This window comes from Oncorhynchus mykiss, chromosome 28 (genome assembly GCF_013265735.2).
Source record: "Oncorhynchus mykiss isolate Arlee chromosome 28, USDA_OmykA_1.1, whole genome shotgun sequence".
Classification (NCBI taxonomy): Eukaryota; Metazoa; Chordata; class Actinopteri; order Salmoniformes; family Salmonidae; genus Oncorhynchus; species Oncorhynchus mykiss.
Window position 1 is genome coordinate 25,400,474 of NC_048592.1, and position 13,738 is coordinate 25,414,211.

The 13,738-nt window shown below is 43.0% G+C and overlaps 1 protein-coding gene across 1 annotated transcript in view; it reads right to left on the minus strand.

Moving 5' to 3' along the window:
- Positions 1-11,859, minus strand: part of LOC110508789 (zonadhesin-like) — a 67,883-nt gene extending 56,024 nt beyond the window's left edge. Inside the window, exon 1 of the mRNA XM_036966784.1 lies at positions 11,785-11,859. The gene's annotated coding sequence lies outside the window, so the exon portion shown is untranslated. The remainder of the gene's footprint in view (positions 1-11,784) is intronic.
- Between the last annotated feature and the right edge of the window lie 1,879 nt (positions 11,860-13,738).

Below are 13,738 nucleotides of genomic sequence, written 5' to 3' on the forward strand. Positions count from 1 at the left end.
TCTCTCTCTCTCTCTCTCTCTCTCTCTCTCTCTCTCTCTTTCTCTCTCTCTCTCTCTACCCACTCTACATCTCAGCTAGAAACCCAGGCAGGCAGGGAGGCAGGCAGACAAGAGGGAGTAGTGTCCAGAGTGCGAATGAAAACAGCCTGAGAGGCTCCTTCTCTGTGCAGCATATCAGCCTCAGACAGATGCCACCCCAGGACAGAGAGAGACAGAGGACGGGGCTGCTGTACAACAGTCTCAGCCAGGATTATTGCAGTGGGCTGAGGCCATGGGAAAACATACACACATGCACACAGGCAAGAGAAGCACATTACTGAGTAATAATATGTTCTCTTTCAGTTCGAAGTACAGGTACAGTAAGCTGGTTTAGTGACATGATGGAAGAGACCATAGGATAAGTTATTTCAACATTGTATGACCATGTACTAGCATTAGACACTGCAAAAAATACCTATAGAAAAATGTAGGCTTATATATAATGCCTTTACATTGTTCCCTGTCAAAATGTCAAGAAATGTTCGATGCGCCAAGCCCCAATTATAACTTCTTGGCATCAGTAGGTTGAGAATTTTTTCCTGACCCACTTTCTACAAAGACTTTCAGGCTTCTGGATGAAAGCAGTTTTACATCTGAGAGGATTTGGGCCTCCTACTGGCACAGGTATTGTTTTTGACGTCGGTGTCTTCTCCCTGTCTGATAGTTGTTGTTGATGCTACGCTAGTTTATCTCTTAGCCTGCTCAGGATCAACGGATAGGTAGTCACAGCATTTAGCAGTTTGTACAGTATGCATTTTATGGTGAATTGTCCCTGTGAACTAAATGAGATACATACTGTAGCTACATAGATGGAAATACAGTATATTGATCTATACAGTATTTAGATATATTGTGTAATTCTAGTCTAGTGGAAGCCATAGAGTGGATTATAGAGCGGATTGTTATTGTGGCTACTTTCGGCCACTCCCATTCGTCAATATGGATATGAATGGGCTGACAGAGAAAAGGCTGCGACACTCATCAGATATTCACAAGGAATCATTTCCATCCCATTGAGTGGTACTCAAAGCTTGCAAAAAGTCTTGGTAATGATTCCTACTCCAAAAGAGTCATGAATAATGTAATCTAAATCAATGTTTTATTGACAACATGTCATCAAGTGAGGAAACCCCTCATGAAAAGGTGACATGGATATCTGTCTGTGTAGCTATGCAAACTGAAAATGAATCTATTAACTTTCTAGTGTCACTAATCAGTGCCGCAATGACACTATGTTTTATTAAACATATTTACACCAGCAGTAGGCAGTAAAATATTAAACAACAAGAATGTTCATGTTTACAACATTAGCATTCCTTTGCTGGAAGGAGCTATCAATTTTGGGAATCAAGACTTGTGTGGGAATGTGAAATATTTTTCAGATATGATAACGAGGTGCTAAGGCTATGCCATAGCCATCATATATACTTCTTTCTTTTTGATTGTTCTCATGAAAACCCTACTGGAAGGAACTTTTGTGTATCCTCCTAGTTGACCAACTGTTGGGCATTTCAATCGAAAAGGACCCATGAGCACCAACATGTGAAGTTCATAAGAGCATTCCAAACTGTGTGTCAAATGAATGCTAAGGACTTATATTTTGGGCAATGAAGGCATACAGTGCATTCGGAAAGTACTGAGCTCAGGTGCATCCTGTTTCCATTGATCATCCTTGAGATGTTTCTAGAACTTGATTGGAGTACACCTGTGGTAAATTCAGCTGATTGGGCATGATCTGGAAAGGGACACACCTGCCTATTGAAGTTCCCACAGTTGACAGTGCATGTCAGAGCAAAAACCAAGCCATGAGGTCAAAGGAATTGTCTGTAGAGCTCTGAGACAGGATTGTGTCGAGGCACAGATCTGGGGAAGGTTACCAAAAACATTATGCAGCATTGAAGGTCCCCAAGAAGAGAGTGGCCTCCATCATTCTTAAATGGAAGAAGTGTGGAACCACCAAGATTCTTGCCAGATCTGGCCGCCCAGCCCAAACTGAGCAATCGGGGGAGAAGGACCTTGGTCCGGGAGGTGACCAAGAACCCGATGGTCACTCTGACAGAGCTCTAGAATTCCTCTGTGAAGATGGGAAAACATTCCAGAAAGACAACCATCTCTGCAGCACCCCACCAATTAGGCCTTTATGGTAGAGTGGCCAGAAGGAAGCCACTCCTTAGTAAAAGGCACATGACAGCCCGCTTGGAGTTTGCCAATAGGCACCTAAAGACTCTCAGACCATGAGAAACAAGATTCTCTGGTCTGCTGAAACCAACATTGAACACCTTGGCCTGAATGCCGAGTGTCACGTCTGGAGGAAACATAGCACCATCCTTACGGTGAAGCATGGTGGTGGCAGCATCATATTGTGGGGATGTTTTTCAGTGGCAGAGACTGGGAGACTAGTCAGGATTGAGGAAAATATTGACAAAGCAAAGTACAGAGAGATGCTTGATGAAAACCGGCTCCAGAGCACTCTGGACCTCAGACTGGGGTGAAGGTTCACCTTCCAGCAGGACAATAACCGTAAGCACACAGCCAAGACAACGCAGGAGTGGCTTCGGGACAAGTCTCTGAGTGGCCCAGCCAGAGCCCGGACTTGAACCCAATCTAACTCTGGAGAGATCTGAAAATAGCTGTGCAGCAGCGCTCCCATCCAACCTTGACAGGATCTGCAGAGAAGAATGGGAAAAACTCCCCAAATACAGGTGTGCCAAGCTTGTAGCGTCATACCCAAGAAGATAAAGTACTGAGTATAGGGTCTGAGTACTTACTTAAATGTGATATATATATATTTATTTTATTGCAAAAATTTATTAAAACACGGTTTTGCGTTGTCACTATGGGGTTTTATGTGTAGATTGATGAGGGGAAAAAACGATCTAATCAATTGTCGAATAAGGCTTTAACGTAACAAATGTGGAAAAAGTCAAGGGGTTTGAATGCTTTCCGAATACTTTTTTCAACCATTTTAAATCTTAAAAATTTGGTATAAGTAAAGGCTTTGATTTCTGGAAAAACATATACCAGGAAAAGTCTTAAAAGGTATCAGGAATACATCAAAACACAATAATGTGGATGTAAAGACCCCTACCAACAAATATCAAATATTATATTTAATTTTGGAGAAATTGTTTAAGAAATATGTGCCTTGCAATTGTCACGTCTGCTCCCACTCTTCCCTCCCCTGGAGCTTGAGGGCGCCAAGCTGCCCTGCATCATGCACTCCTGCCGTCAATTACGCACACCTGCCTTCCATCGTCACGCGCTTCAGCGATATTGGACTCACCTGGACTCACTTATCATCTGTTTATTACCTCCCCTATATTTGTCAGTTTCCTGCTCTGTTCCCTGCTGATGCATTTGTAGTTTTTTGTCTGTGTTTACTCGTATACTGACGCTGTTCCTGTCTCGTTCCATGTCCGTTATTCATTAAATGTTTGACTCCCTGTACCCGCTTCGTCTCTCCAGCGTCAGCCCATGTGACAGTAATTCCATTACCAAAATCCAACATCCTGTATTTTACAGATATTTTCAAATTTCTCTCTCTCATGAAAGTTCCCAGAAGTAATAAGTAATGGTGATTTTACTGATATCAAATTGGTTTATGAATCATTAAGTGATTAAAACTCGTAATTAAAACTCGTTAGTAATGAAACTCAAAAATAATTATGTAAATCGTCAGTTATTTTGTATTTTTTTTTGCCAGTAGAAAAGGCTAATTACTGCTAGCTGGTACAGTTTTCAGGAACTGCCAAGTAGCAAGCCTATTGGAGTCCAGAATGGTGACACTGCCCTCTGGAGGTTAAGTAAAAAAAACTGTCATTAGGCAATCTCAGTGGAGAAATAATGTACAACAAAAAAAAGTAAGAAATGTGTTAATTTTTACACATGAGTGCAGTGAATTAAGTAATTGCAGACACTTCTGAAATGAAGAAAGTGAAGAATTAGATGAAAATTAAGGAATACAAGGAATAAGGAAACTGAATAATTAACTGTGAAAATGGCAACCATTGGTTGAGTACCAGAGTTTTTGAGGCTACAAAAGAGGATTTTGATTCCTATTTAGAGCGTTTTGAGCATTGGCTGGCTGAAAATGAAATCAAAGATGAAAAGAAAGCAGACGTATTTCTCAGTGTTTTGGGTCCAACTGAGTATAGATTGCTGAAAGGTCTCATTGAACCAATAAAAGCAGTGGAGTTGACCTATGCAGAACTGACTGAAACTCTTTCAAGGCATTTCAAGCCTAAGCCAATTCTCATTGCAAAACGTTTCAGATATTACCAATGTCACCAGAGTCAAAGGGAAACTGTGGCTGACTACATCCTTGCTTTGAAAAGGCAGGCAAGTACATGTGAGTTTGCACAATTTCTTGATGACGCTCTCCGAGACAAGTTTGTATGTGGTCTCACAGGTGAAGCATATCACAGGCTTCTGTCAAAGAAGGACCTGACCTTAAGAAAGCCTGTGATATCGAACTTGGACTCGAGCTTGCCCACAGGGATACTATTGAGCTATCGGGACATGCAGAACGTCAGAAAGGTGTTCACATGGTCAGTGATGCATGTGGTGGAAAAGGCTCACTGTCACACTTTTCTCAGTCCCGTCCTCAAGGTTACACAACAACAAAGCAGCCCACATCACAAAGGTCTAAGGCCAGTTGTTACAGATGTGGGGGAGATAATCATCAGCACAGTGAATGTCGATTCCAAAATGAAAAGTGCCACAATTGTGGAAAGGTTGGAAGAGCAAGAGGGCACAACGTGTCAGACACAGCACACGAAGAGGAAGGTACAACTGAAACAGTATTGGAACTGTTCACAGTGTACACAGCTCAACAACAAAAAGATGGAATCTATCTTAGCATGGAGTTTGCTGGAAAACCAGTACAAATGTAGCTGGACACTTGAGCGTCTGTATCTCTGGTTCCAGAGAGACTCTACAAAGAAAAACTGAAAGAGTGCCCTCTTCAGCCAGCGTCCATCCGCCTTTCTTCACACACTGGTGACACTATTCCTGTGTTAGGGCAGATCCAGGTACCACTCCGGAATGAGGGGACAGAGTGGACGCTACCGCTTGTCATTGTTAAAGGAGAAAAATCAGCCTTGCTAGGCAGAAACTGGCTACAAAAGATCAAGTTGAGAAATGACAATCCAGTGAGTCAGGCTACACTCACTAACATGCTGGAGAAGCACAAAGAACTTTTCAAAGATGGCTACGGCGAAATACAAGACTTCACAACAAAAGTCAGAGTGCAAGAAGGAACCAAGCCTATCTTTCACGAACCACGACCGCCTACAGAAGAATAACATCATCATGAAAGTAGAGAGGAGCGACTGGGCCGCTCCGATCGTTGTAGCCCCAAAGAAAGACAAGACCGTCAGAATGTGCAGGGACTACAAGGTCACAGTAAATCGCTGCATACTACCAGAGGAATATCCCCTTCCAAACGCTGAAGATCTGTTTGCCACTCTAGCTGGGGGGGAAGGTTTTCAGTAAGTTGGACATGGCATTCGCTTATCAGCGACTGAAGCTGGATCTGGAGTCAGAACATTATCTTACCATCAGTACACACAAGGGGCTATTCAGATTAAATCGCTTGGCCTATTGAATCTTGACAGCTCCAGCGATATTCCAACACACAATGGATCAGATCTTGGATAGTATAGACAATGTTGTGTGCTTCATGGACGACATCCTCGTGTCAGCACCAACCACTGGAGAGCACCTTGTAGTGCTGGACAAAGTGATGTCAAGACTGGAGAAATACGGAGTGAGAATGAAACGCAGCAAGTGTGAGTTCCTCCAGGACTCAGTTCAGTATCTCGGATACAAGATTGATGCACAAGACCTGCACCCAACCAACAGTAAGGTGGTGTCAAACTTGTCCACATTGTTGCATCCGCTTCACCAACTGCTGCAGGCCGATACAAAGTGGAATTGCTCTACAGAAGGAAGTTCCAACTGTTGACAGACCAGGCCAACCATCGTAAATTACGATAACCTTCGTCCATTCATCGACAAGAAAGACCAGTTGTCCACTGATCAAGGATGTGTTCTGTGGGGATCAAAGGTGGTGGTACCTCGCAAATTCCAAAGGAGATTGCCATCTGACCTGCATGAGGGACATCCAGGGATCACTCGAATGAAAGCACTCACCCACAGTTATCTGTGGTGGTCTGGACTGGATCAGGACATTCAACAGCATGTAGGCTACTGCTCACCTTGTGAAGCTGTTCGCAACAAGCCTGCTGCTGCACCTCTTCATCCATGGTCATGGTCTGCTACACCATGGGAATGCATCCATGTGGATTACGCCGAGATTGACAAGAAACATTTCCTTGTTGTCGTCGATGTCCATTCCAAGTGGATGGAAGTGTTCCCTACTCAACTGACCACAGCTGAGAAGACCATCAATCTTCTCAGACACCTGTTCGCATCTTTTGGACTAGTCATGGAGCTCATATTGGACAAAGGCCCTCTTTTCACGTCAAACAATTTTTAAATGTTTCTCAAGAACAACGGGTAAGGCACATGCTGTCACCAACTTACCGTCCGGCATCAAACGGAGCAGCGGAGAGAGGCGTGCAAACCTTTAAGAAGGCCTGAACTAGACTCGAGGTTCAGTCTGTGCCCACCCACCAAAGGCTTCCCCGGTTCCTGTTTACTAACCGTAACACACCACACACAGTAACGGAATGTACACCAGCTGAACTGTTTCTGAAACGCCAACAACGTACCCGCCTGACATTGTTGAAACCAGACTTGTCAAGCACTATGGCAAAGCACCAGCTACAGCAGAAGAAAGCTCATGACAGACACTCAAAGACTGTCAGATAATTCAAAGAGGGAGAGAGGGTGATGGTACGTGTCTTCAGACACCCCAAGCGCCTGAGCAACTCAGGTGTGATCTTGCAACGTAGAGGACCTTTGACTTACCAAGTCCAAATTGGTCATCGCCATGCCAACTTTCATGTGGATCATCTGCTACAGTCCAACGCGCCAGCAGAGACATGCCGAGAGAACAAGAACAATAACGACCCCCAGGACTATTCTCCTGACTGTGGATGAACGGGAGAGACAGAGCCTGACCTTCCAACCGAACCTGGCCCACCACCGGAAGCCCAGGAGGAGCGGAGATATCCTATTTGACAGCGAAGGGCACCTCAAAAGCTTGACCTGTGAGTTGAGCTGTTTCAGGAGGTAACAGACAGTAAAACAAACAAACACTTTATTTTGTCCTAGATAAAAGGAAAGAAAAAGGACATTAGCTGGGTTAGTTATTAGGACACAAATTCCATCTTAGGGCAGAAAAATCCCCTGGATTTGTGCTGGGCTTTGAAAAGTACAGTAGTTAAAAATGTTTAAGAATGCATTGTTCAGATATTGCATTAGTTGTTCCCTAAAGTATTTACCTTGTCCTCTGGGAGTTAAACACTATGGGGGAGGAGTGTAGTATCTGTGATCTACATCTGTTTATATGAGTTACTATTCTGTTACTAAGCAGTAATGTATTACGGCAATGTTACATTTCTACACCTAATAGGAAATGAACATGCTCACTATTGTGCCAGGTGGGTGCTGTAGAGGACGAGGGGTTTTGACTAAACGAGACTGACTGTACTCTCGTCTCCTGCCTGGTAATTTCTCCACAACACAAATATTACAATATCCATAATTATACAGATCAGGGACCCATGACGAAATTCTGTCACCGTAGTAATGTTACCAGGTGTACATATACTTCAGTTACGGTAGTTCAATAACCAAAATATATTTTTTCAAATTCAAGGTACCATGTCATAGCTGACAGCCCATTGTTTCTGCAGACATGTCATAGCTGACAGCCCATTGTTTCTGCAGACATGTCATATCTGACAGCCCATTGTTTCAGCAGACATGTCATAGCTGACAGCCCATTGTTTCTGCAGACATGTCATAGCTGACAGCCCATTGTTTCTGCAGACATGTCATAGCTGACAGCCCATTGTTTCTGCAGACATGTCATAACTGACAACCCATTGTTTCTGCAGACATGTCATAGCTGACAGCCCATTGTTTCTGCAGACATGTCATAACTGACAGCCCATTGTTTCAGCAGACATGTCATATCTGACAGCCCATTGTTTCTGCAGACATGTCATAACTGACAGCCCATTGTTTCATCAGACATGTCATATCTGACAGCCCATTGTTTCTGCAGACATGTCATAGCTGACAGCCCATTATTTCTGCAGACATGTCATAGCTGACAGCCCAGTCTTTCTGTAGACATGTTGAATCTTTATTTGGAGCAGATTTTTACCAGAGTTTTTGGAACTCTCATCTGCACTAAATCATTTTTTTGTAAATGTTTCCTTTACTGTGTAATTGCCCAGTTACTAATTCATTTCAGGACGAACACCAGTGTCCTTTCAGAAACCACTTAAAACTGAGCACAATTTCAACTAGAATACACAGTGTGACTAGAAATAAAAGATGAATAGCAAAACACTGATATACCTCTAAATAGCTTTCTTTCATGCAAATAAACATAAAAATGTTTCTCTGTCTGTGTGTGTTTTGATACAGGTGTGGGATCTTAATTTTAGCCAGTTTGCTACAGCAGGACAATAATGCAGCAACAGGAAATGTAAATTAGTATGTGGATTATAATTAATGGAATTTAATTAAAAAAATTGTAAGGGGAAATCAAGTCTGAAATCACAAACAGTCAAAGTGGAAATTACAAACTTCAGAAGCCTTTTTAAACCTCAAATACTCTACAAATGTGACATTTTCTCCATTGCAGGAAAGTTCTCTTGCAGCGGGGTGGAAAAATGGGGCTCCTGAGTGGCGCAGCGGTCTTAGGCACTACATCTCAGAGCTAGAGGCATCACTACAGACACCCTGGTTCAATTCCAGGCTGTATCAAAATCGACCATGATTGGGAGTCCCATACGGCGGCGCACAATTGGCCCAGCGTCATGCAGGTTTGGCCGGTGTAGGCCGTCATTGTAAATATTAATTTGTTCTTAACTGGCTTTTTTAAAATGAAGATCCTACATCTGTACAGTCAGTTCTGAGAGGTGTCCGCTGGAGAGGAGGTCATGGTGCCTGTCTGATTGACAGCTGGTTGATGTAGACAAAGACCCTACTCTTCAGCTTGGAAAATAGCTTTGCTACAGTCACGTACGTCTCAGTCAATCACCAGACATCCCCTCTATTGTACACTCTATCCTTTTAACCAGGGACGGGCTGAATAAGGTGGAATTACTGGTCAAATGCCGCTTGTACCTGAAATAGCCATGTACATTGTAAGTTGTCCAGTTGACATACTGTCCACCCCAGTCAGTTAAGAGATGATATACGCTGATATTACCTGGCAGCTCTGGTGACCTTGCCTCGAGCTACAACATTCTTTCCATTCTTAAAGCGACACTAAACACATCATGACGTCCATACAGGGAGATTTTACTCTAGTTACAACTGGTCACATCATGCACATGACACACACTCAGGTCATGAGTCACCTGCTGACAGCAGATACTGTCTTCTATCTCCTCTTTGAAGGACATCATAAAAAGATTTCCAACCAGCACAACCCACACCCAGCCATGATGCCAGGATTGGAGAGTAAGCTGTAATTGGTGAGGCGAACGAGCCTGTGTCCTCTGTTTGTAAGCAGATTACAGGCTGGCTTGGCATGGCAGGCCCAGGGCCCCACAGGGCTCCACCACATGGCTCCTACGTGGTGTGTAAAACAAGCATGTCCCTCATTAATAAATCATGGGAGAGAGAGAAATAGAAAGAGAGAGTGAGAGAGATAAAGAGAGGGTGCAGCCATGCAATTGGGTGTAAACGAGAGAGTGTCTTTGCTTCATGACAATTAAAGGGAGAATAGGTGCGTATCCTAGCACCTGGGGAGCTAGCCTGTCTTTTTTTCAGAGCAGAGAGGGATTAGCTAGTTGGAGGCAGTGACACAGAGCATTTCCTGCCATTTTTGCATTGTTCACGAAAGCTTTGTCTTTGTGCCTGCCTCCCCCGCTAACAATGAGCTTGTTTCGTACCGAGGCCAAGTTTCTGTTAACCGTTGATTATAATAAAATAATTTTTGGTTCGGTATTTTTTTTTTTACTTGGAAGTGTGTCTTCCACAAAACAAGAGGATCTAGAATAAAGAACAGCTCCTTTTTAGGCTATTAGCTTTTTATTTTGATGGGTTGTCTGTCTAAAAGGAGGATTAGATCCACTAAACTTAAAAAATAAATGAATGAATTAGTCGTTCAACTTTCTTTTCTCTGTGTAAGAGGACTCTAAGAGCTCAATCAGATTTTTAAACATTTATTTTTGTCACGTAAAATAGCTGTCTGAGCATGAACATGAAACATCAGAGAATTGTACATCATTCATAATGTAAAACTAATATACTGTACATCATAGAATACATCTGAAAGGCTTATCAACTTCAGCATAGTTCTGATTCCCCATCCTAAAAGAGGGAGTCAAACCATACAGTTACCGAGTGTTATGGCTGGAAGACTGAGCTATGCTTCTTTATCTACTGACACTTAAAGAGATTCACTGTGTGTGTGTGTGCGTGTGTTTTGAATCTGTCTCTGGTCTCTAACAAGTCTTTTATCCAAAGCTGTTAACAATGGAGCGTTGAGACCTACAGATACAGTCGAGGGTCTCTGGTTGGACAAAATAATCAATTTTGGATCTGCAGCATGGGTCTAGTAAAGGCTTTCACGTAGAAACAAAAGAGACTATCAATTTTTTTGTGACCAACTTTTATTTCATTTTGTCATTTTTTTTCAGAGGGAGGGTTACAGGTACAAAAAGAATCAAAGAAATGCATTCAAAGATTCATTCCACCCTCAGTCCCCATCCACCCGCCTGCATCCTCCCTCCCCACCTGGCAAACATGTTTCCCTCCCCGCTTAGCCCCACCACCCCAACTACCAAACCTGAGAAAGCATGCATCCCACCCCACCCAGCAACTGAGGTTGCTTATCGCCCCCCCCCCCCCCCATGCAACTTTTTCTGCATCGACAGGGGACAAACCATTCACAGAGACAAACTGATATCTTTCCGACAGATAAGATCTAAACCAGGCCAGAACTTGTCCGTGTAGACCAATTTGGGTTTCCAATCTCTCCAAAAGAATGTGGTGATCGATGGTATCAAAAGCAGCACTAAGGTCTAGGAGCACGAGGACACATGCAGAGCCTCGGTCTGACACCATTAAAAGGTCATTTACCATCTTCACAAGTGCAGTCTCAGTGCAAGTCAAGACGGTTTCTCTCTCTCTCTCTCTCTCTCTCTCTCTCTCTCTCTCTCTCTCTCTCTCATTATTGTTCTTGCCCGTTCACCCTCACATGCTCTTAGGCTCTCTCAAATATATGGTAAATGTGATAGAACAATGTGATAGAACATTTGTCTCTCTCTCTCTTAGCCTAGTTTAACATTCATAAATATTTATTGTCATTTAGTAAAAGAGCTCTTTCCAATCTTTCTCTGACAAAACCAAGGATGCATTATGTAGCATGTGGTTGTCTCAGGACTACTTTACTGATTACTTGACTTAGTCACTTAGTAACACTAGGTCACAGATTCAGCCTATAAACATGACTTAAGGTCCTTTGTATATTTGACATATTACCCGTATGAATAAAAACAAAAATTGTATTAACATTTTAATTTTAATATCATATTTTTCAGTGCTCAGTCAAATTGACACTAAGAAACAAAACTAAACAAAACCACTCACTCAGAAATCAGCATGTAGGCAAAACAGCCTGGGAGAGAGTTTGTCCAACTGCACACCATTGCAATTCAAATCACTTCTCCTGTGCCTTGCACTAGGAGGCGGCGGAGACTCGTTAATGATTTTCATTTACCCCCTAGCCAGATTAATCAAATGAGCATCGGTTCCACTCACTGCACTGAGTGACGCATTGGAAACACCACAGGGCCTGACACTGTGGGTGGCAGCCGGGCGGGTCCAACCAAGACCAACACCGCCACCCTCTTGTGTCCTGGTGTCAGTCTTCAGTTCATAACTTAGGGCAAGTTAAGACTGACTCACTGAAACACAGTGCACAAACAAACGTGCACACACACACACAGATACTTATGCTGGTGCATGCACATGTGCACACACACACACACACACACACACACACACACACACACACACACACACACACACACACACACACACACACACACACACACACACACACACACACACACACACACACACACACACACACACACAAACATTTGGTTCCTAGAGCTCTTGAGTGAAGTGTGTGTGTGTGTGTGTGTGTGTGTGAGCATGGGTGCATGTATGTGTGTTTGTGAGCATGCTTGGCAGGACCCACTGTACTAGAGACCTTTCTGGGTATCCTGGCCAAGTTGAGAGCCAACAGATCAGCAGGTTAATGTGCTATAATCAGAAACATGTTTTGCTTTAAGCAATGGTGTGTGTGTGGTTTACTAAAGCCACATGCAATGACACAAATGCATCACAATATCAAAACAACAACACAAATTAAATATGGGAGCAAAGTCATGAAAGTGGAAATGACAAACAAAAGCAATAAGCACCCTGCCATTATTGTCAGAACATCTCCTAAACTGGTTGTTGCCTGGAGGTGTTCTCTTGCTGCTGATATGTAACACCTGCAGCTTGTAATTGTGGGGTAGTTTTTCAAGCTCAAGATATTTCCTAGCTACCAATGACATTAGTGGATTATAAATCATCACATATATGTTTGCGTGTGAACTCCCAAACACTTTTCAATGTCGAATTACAACTTCATTTCCTCATGATTGCTGAAATCCCAGATTCGCTGGCATATTCTCTATTCTGTGGATGACAGAGGAGCTTGTCCAAAGCCTCGCAGCTAAAAAACCTTCCAGGACTTCTAACAATTAATCATTCAGCACTGAAGGTTCCATTTGCGCAGAACGGGTCCATTTGCAACACGGCCGAATAACTGAATAAGTCAACAACAACAAGGGAGGATAATTTGTTTCTACCTCGGGGCCATTCCTCAAAATTCTCTGAAACTGAGAGAGCTAGATGCACAGTGACATGGAACACCGGCACAACCGGTCCGATGGAGCTGGTGCTGAAATAGTAAAGGTGAAACATGTTCATCCTTTATTATTAAGATTAAGAGCCTCTGCTTTTATTACTGAGCCAAAACAGCAACTCAAAGATCTCCAACCATAGAAGGGCCATATAGGCCATCGCGTAATCTTGTCCACCAGCCGGCTCTCTGTTGAACCGTCTGGTTTCACAGCGCCTCAGAACGGGACTTGACTGGAAGTATATGGCAAGAGCGGATTAAACAACCGCTGGTTTTAATTGGCTGATCTCTCAGTCCATCACCATCTAGCATAAACCATAGAACCTCCACCCTCAATTGCGGACTTAAAAGCTCAAACAGCGCAAGTGATTTTAACAAAGGAGTGAGTTCGGGAAAATCTGAATGTATGCATCTTTGAAATTATTTTAACATATAAATGTTATATGCCAAAACCTATAAATAATTGGGCTTCCCAAAAATAATATGGTCAATGTGATAGAACATTTATACAGCTATAGCAGGCTCTCTCCCTCTCCCGCCTTGATTTTAACCACACCACTTTGAAGTCTCAATTTGTTGCACTGTGTTACCAGGCACTATGTGCCAGCAATTCAAGCCTCGTGA